This window comes from Triticum aestivum, chromosome 2B (assembly GCF_018294505.1).
Source record: "Triticum aestivum cultivar Chinese Spring chromosome 2B, IWGSC CS RefSeq v2.1, whole genome shotgun sequence".
NCBI lineage: Eukaryota > Viridiplantae > Streptophyta > Magnoliopsida > Poales > Poaceae > Triticum > Triticum aestivum.
Window position 1 is genome coordinate 642,957,464 of NC_057798.1, and position 4,578 is coordinate 642,962,041.

Sequence of the window (4,578 nt, forward strand, 5' to 3'; positions counted from 1 at the left end):
CCGCCAGGACATCACCTCGGCTGTGAAAAAGAAGGAATCAGCAGAACAAAAGAGCAAGACATAAGATTTGGCCCAATTGTTACACAATTGGCCCGAATCTCGGGGGCTACACCCAGTGGGTGCGCTAGCGTGCCCCAACTAAAAAAAGAGTACAAGAGTACCTGCGGCGACACGGAGCTCCTCCTCCTTGGCGGCAAGCTGCTCCACGAACTCCCGGTGCTTGCACAGGAGACGGTTGTAGGCGGCAACCCGGAAGGCGTCAAGGTGCTGAAGAAATCAGAAGTCAAAAACAAGGCCAACGCTCTAGAAGATCCGACCCAACTACTATGTAGTTGGCGTGGATCTCGGGGACTACACCCAGTGGGTGCGCTGGCGCGCCCCCACAAAGAAGAAATTACAAAGAAGCAAAATGACTTACCAGCACGGCGCGCTCCAGGTCGCGCGTCCACTCCACCTCGGCCTGGGCAAAAGGCCTCAAGCTGCTCCATCCGACCTCGCAGGCGGGGGCTCACGGCGTCCAGAGCCGCCTCCTCCTGGGTCTGGGGCCCGAAGACAGTGGCGCCCCCGCTCCGTGTCGGCTGCGCCACGGCAACTCGGTGCCCTCCCTGCCGGGGCACCAAGGCGTGCCCCCCGCTGGCCGCTTGCGATGCGGCCAACACCTCCTCCGACGCCCCTCCCGGCGCCGACGACCACCCGGACGCCGGGACGCCCTGCGTCGCCACCACCGGCCCAGCTGCCGGGGTGGCCTCCGGAACCGCCGCCCGTGGTGCCTCCTCTGGTGCCGCCGCCCGCAGCGCCTCTTCCAAGACGACGCCACCTCTGCCAGCATCAGCCCCCGCATGTTCGACCACGTCGGCCCGCGGCGGGGTATCGCCCCCCACCTCCACGACCTCCTGGTCGAGGATCGCCGCCTCAGCCCGGCCTCCACGGCCGCGCTCCCGCACCGACGATGGCTCAAAGACCATCACCGCCACCACCGTACCCTCCGGCATCTCGCGCCAGGCCAGCTCCACGCCGGATCGCGCCCATGCCGCCGCTGCATCGGTCCAAGCCTGGACCGACACCGCCTCCAGCTCCGCCTCGGCCCGGTTCCTGTCCCGCCAGGCCAAGGCCTCGGCGTCGTTCGGGTCCAGGCCGAGGTCGAGTCGGCCCGCCCCTCCACCTCGCCCTGTTCGGCGAGGTCAGACCGGCTCCTGCGGAACGCGGACCCTTCGGTGGCCGCAGCCTCCGCCGCCGCCCTCGCTAGCGCGATTGGCGACCTAAAGAAGAAGGCAGAATGAGCAAGAAAGAAGCAAGACTAGCTCGAGAAACCCAGGCGCAGACAAGAAATGAAGCGTACCCCGTCAAGACCAGGACCGGGGCTGGCCTCCCATGCCTGCTGCCGCGCTTCTTCTTGGCCGGCCTCCCGGCCACCGTCGGCTCCGCCGTGCGCTCCGGGGCCTGGGGGCGCGGCGTGACGCTATCTTTTCCATGCGGGAGGCTTGGCGCTGCCCCATGTGAGGACCCAGCTCCGCCCGTGTCGCCGCCTCCCCCGCCCAATGCCACTGCACCAACAACCGGCGTCAGCATCGCCTGCAGCGCGACATGATCAACAATTCAAATGAAGAAAGAAAGATGCAAGACTTACCCACACGACGCCCAGCGCCGGCATCGGACTCGGCCACCTCCTCCTCGCCAGGAGCCGCAGGCTCCTCTGGCGCCACCGGCGCCACCTGCGATGGAGCTCGGACATAAGGATGCCAAATCACATTCAAAAGAATCTCCCGCATCGCGTCAGGGCGGATGAGAAGATGCACGGCAGCAAAGTAAGAAGACCAGACACTAACCTGCAGCGCCTGGTTCACCTGGCTATACGGCGCCTTGCCGAACCGCCAGTCCTCTCCAAGGTTGGCCTTGGAGATGTCGTTCACGCCACGCGCGACCTGCTCCGCGGATAGCCGCGTCGACCCCATGTGGTTGGGATCTTGCAGGCCGATCATTTCGCCGATGAGGCAGGAGCGCCTCTGAAGCAGAAGGACCCGGTGAGTGATGAACATGGCAAGGAGGTCGGTGTCGGTGAGCCCCTCCTGCGTCCTCATCACCGTCACCCGCTCGCAGAGGTTGACGATCTCCTGCGACGGGCACCAGAACAAGTAGCCCCAGTTCGTCTTCGCCCGCGGCGGCGTGATGGCGAAGGGCGGAAGGTTGATGTGATCCGCGCTGAGGTTGCGGACGTAGAAGAAAGAGTTCTGCCATTTTTTGGCAGAATCATCCAGCGGGATCTTGGGGAAATCCGCCCCCGACCGCTTCGAGATAACGGCGGCGCCGCAGTCGGCGAACTCCCCGGCCGACGGGCCCTACTGCTTCAAGGAGAAGAAGCGCGCCCAGAGGTCGAACATGGGCTCGACCCCCAGGTATCCCTCGTAGAGCGTGACGAAGCCGGAAAGCTGGACGATGGCACCGGCGCCAAGATGGTGTGGCTGGAGCCCGAAGAACTCCAAGAACGCACGGAATAAGGTACTCGCCGGCAGCCCAAACCCGCGCTCGAAGTGCGTGAGGAAGACCACGCACTCCTGCTCCTCAGGACGAGGCCTCAGCTCGCCGCGCAGAAGGCGAACACTGACGTCTGTCTCCCGCGGCAGGCACCGCGATGCCTGGAGGCGGGTGATGTCGTCGGCGGTGACGTTCGAGCCGATCCAGGAGCCCGACGGCAGCGATATGATCAGCAGAAGAGGAAGACGAAGATGGATGACGGAAGAAGCTCTGCTTGGAGCAGCGGGTGCCGCAGTGCGTCGGTTGCGAAGGGCAGGGCAAAAGCAAAGGGACAGGAGGGCGGGAGCGAGAATAATGTCCGCCGCCCCCCTGCCCCCCTGATTTATAGCCCCCGGTTCAAACGTGGGGGAGTGGGATCATCTACACGCGTCCGTTCCACTACCCTGCAATAAGTGCGCACGTACACGTGCAGTAACTGCTCGGGGAAGTGCAACCGGCCCCCAGACGCCGCAATAAATCCACGCGCGTGGGCCAAGGGCACGCGGCGGCGGGTCCCGGCCCGTCACCCAGTCCTGTCACGCGCGTGGCCTGTCGGGCCCCTCCGGCTTTGGGCACCACGTGGCACCCACGCAAAGCCCGAGGGATTGCCCCAAGATTTGATGGACTCCTCGGTTCCTGCCACGGCCGGGATGCCGCGGTCCTATTTCCGAAAAAACCGGCACACAGTGGGTGTTGCCGAACCCGGCGCTCGCAGAATCCGCCTTGCTCAAGGGGGAAACTACGAAGGCCCACTCATCAAAGGACGGCGAACCTTCACAGCTTCGGGGACTACTGTCGGGGGGATGAACCCCGGGCAGGCAACGAAACCCGGATCCTCTTCAAAAACGATGGGGCCCGCATCGCCCCTCAAAACCGGCATGCACCTGGCCGGGTCGCTCGACCCGGCAAGGCCCGCAGCCCGGCCAGTCCCTCCGACCCAGCAAGGTACGTCGACCCGGACTCAGCAACTGGCGCAAGGCAGCCGAACCCGGCACAACCAAGGCGTCCCCAACAAGTCGACCCCACCCGTGGCGTGCACTGCAATCCAGCCACGGGTCAAGCTCCCGTCCCATCTAGGCCGTACGATGGGACGAGACAACAATCACCGATGACCAAGACAAAAGTGTTCTCACCCATGCCTATGGTCAGCCGAAGCGTGGCAACAGTGCCCCTTACCTACCCGCTGACCATGACTGGCGTGGCAACAGTGTTTCCGCCCTCACCGCTGACAACAGCAAGCGGCAGCCTGACGGAAAGCACTGTACATGACTCGACTCGGCCACGCCCTGACGATCGACAAGACGACGCATAGTTCCCCTAGGCACGTGGGGCCCGCACCTAGGGGAACCCGGCGAACCACAAACCCTCAAGTGAGACCCAACCTAGAATCCCGGACATCGACAACACAGACCCACCGACTCGGCATATTACCATTGTAACCCTGGGTGGGTTGGTCTATAAACCCCCCCAGGAACCCGCGCCTACAGAAGAAGAACAGAGAGGAGAATACGAGAGAGGTCATGTAACGTAAAGCTGCCCACAGACAGAACAAGCAAGCATAGAACTAGCCACCAAGCCACAACACCGGAGAGAAGGAGCAGCCTAAGCCTTGGCCTGCTTCCTTCCTCCTCATACATCTCCAGGAGCAACGTTGTACTATCGATCATCCAACTACACTCGGCAGGACTAGGGGTGCTATCCCTCCGGAGAGCCCCAAACCTGGGTATGTCCGGCGTCCCGTGCCCGCTCATGCCAACCTCGCCTCTGGAGCCCACCAGCGCCCTCGAGCCTCCTCCTCTATTTAGCCATCCCTTGGCATTTGCCGTGCGCCCACCACGACACTCGCATTTACATTATTTGCCATTTGCCTCTCGTTTTCCTCTCCCCCACTTCACCCTTGCCGTTTTATTCGCCCTCTCTTTCCCAATCTTCTTCTACTCTCTTTTTCGTTTGCCTTCCCGTTGCCATGGACGAATCAAAAAGAACTAAGGGTCCTCTCCCGGTTTCTAGTACCTTGGATAACCCCTCTATCCTCTCTAAGCTCATAAATAATGATGCTATGGAAAG